The 1,137-nt window shown below is 49.6% G+C and overlaps 7 non-coding genes across 7 annotated transcripts; all 7 read left to right on the forward strand.

The window, feature by feature from the left end:
• The first annotated feature begins 5 nt into the window (after positions 1–5).
• Positions 6–77, forward strand: Pmar_PMAR021154. Its single transcript has one exon. It is a non-coding gene; the product is annotated as a tRNA-His (tRNA).
• Positions 78–160: 83 nt separating this feature from the next.
• On the forward strand, positions 161–232 carry Pmar_PMAR021155. The gene has a single exon. It is a non-coding gene; the product is annotated as a tRNA-His (tRNA).
• Positions 233–315: 83 nt separating this feature from the next.
• Pmar_PMAR021156 lies at positions 316–387 on the forward strand. Its single transcript has one exon. It is a non-coding gene; the product is annotated as a tRNA-His (tRNA).
• An 83-nt stretch (positions 388–470) lies between these two features.
• Pmar_PMAR021157 lies at positions 471–542 on the forward strand. Its single transcript has one exon. It is a non-coding gene; the product is annotated as a tRNA-His (tRNA).
• An 85-nt stretch (positions 543–627) lies between these two features.
• Positions 628–699, forward strand: Pmar_PMAR021158. The gene has a single exon. It is a non-coding gene; the product is annotated as a tRNA-Leu (tRNA).
• An 85-nt stretch (positions 700–784) lies between these two features.
• Positions 785–856, forward strand: Pmar_PMAR021159. Its single transcript has one exon. It is a non-coding gene; the product is annotated as a tRNA-His (tRNA).
• Positions 857–941: 85 nt separating this feature from the next.
• Pmar_PMAR021160 lies at positions 942–1,013 on the forward strand. Its single transcript has one exon. It is a non-coding gene; the product is annotated as a tRNA-His (tRNA).
• The last annotated feature ends 124 nt before the right edge of the window (positions 1,014–1,137 follow it).

Genomic DNA, 1,137 nt, shown 5'->3' on the forward strand with positions numbered 1-1,137 from the left:
TTTGAGTCGCTATCGTCTAGTGGTTAGGACGTCACGTTGTGGCCGTGACAACCCCGGTTCAAATCCGGGTAGTGACTTTGATATGTATCAAATTGTACGCTTCTTGAAGAGATTTGGCGATAGGTGATCCATGTGGACCGACAACGGCCCACATTTTTGGGTCGGTATCGTCTAGTGGTTAGGACGTCACGTTGTGGCCGTGACAACCCCGGTTCAAATCCGGGTAGTGACTTTGACATGTATCAAATTGTACGCTTCTTGAAGAGGTTTAGCGATAGGTGATCCATGTGGACCGACAACGGCCCACATTTTTGGGTCGGTATCGTCTAGTGGTTAGGACGTCACGTTGTGGCCGTGACAACCCCGGTTCAAATTCGGGTAGTGACTTTGACATGTATCAAATTGTACGCTTCTTGAAGAGGTTTAGCGATAGGTGATCCATGTGGACCGACAACGGCCCACATTTTTGGGTCGCTATCGTCTAGTGGTTAGGACGTCACGTTGTGGCCGTGACAACCCCGGTACAAATCCGCGTAGTAACTTTGACATGTATCAAATTGTACGCTTCTTGAAGAGGTTTAGTTATAGGTGATCCACGTCGACGGACAGCAGCTCATATTTCTTTGAGTCGCTATCGTCTAATGGTTAGGACGTTACGTTGAGGCCGTGGCAACCCCGGTTCAAATCCGAGTAGTGACTTTAATATGTATCAAATTGTACGCTTCTTGAAGAGGTTTAGTCATAGGTGATCCACGTCGACCGACAACGGCTTATGCCTATTTGAGTCGCTATCGTCTAGTGGTTAGGACGTCACGTTGTGGCCGTGTCAACCCCGGTTCAAATCCGGATAGCGACTTTGATATGCATCGAGTTGTATGCTTCTCGAAGGGGTTTAGTGATAGGTGATCCACGTCGACCGACAGCGGCCCATACTTCTTCGGGTCGCTATCGTCTAGTGGTTAGGACGTCACGTTGTGGCCGTGACAACCCCGGTTCAAATCCGGATAGCGACTTTGATATGCATCGAGTTGTATGCTTCTCGAAGGGGTTTAGTGATAGGTGATCCACGTCGACCGACAGCGGCCCATACTTCTTCGGGTCGCTATCGTCTAGTGGTTAGGACGTCACGTTGGGCCG

Source organism: Perkinsus marinus, assembly GCF_000006405.1.
Source record: "Perkinsus marinus ATCC 50983 genomic scaffold scf_1104296957204, whole genome shotgun sequence".
NCBI classification, from domain to species: domain Eukaryota; phylum Perkinsozoa; order Perkinsida; family Perkinsidae; genus Perkinsus; species Perkinsus marinus.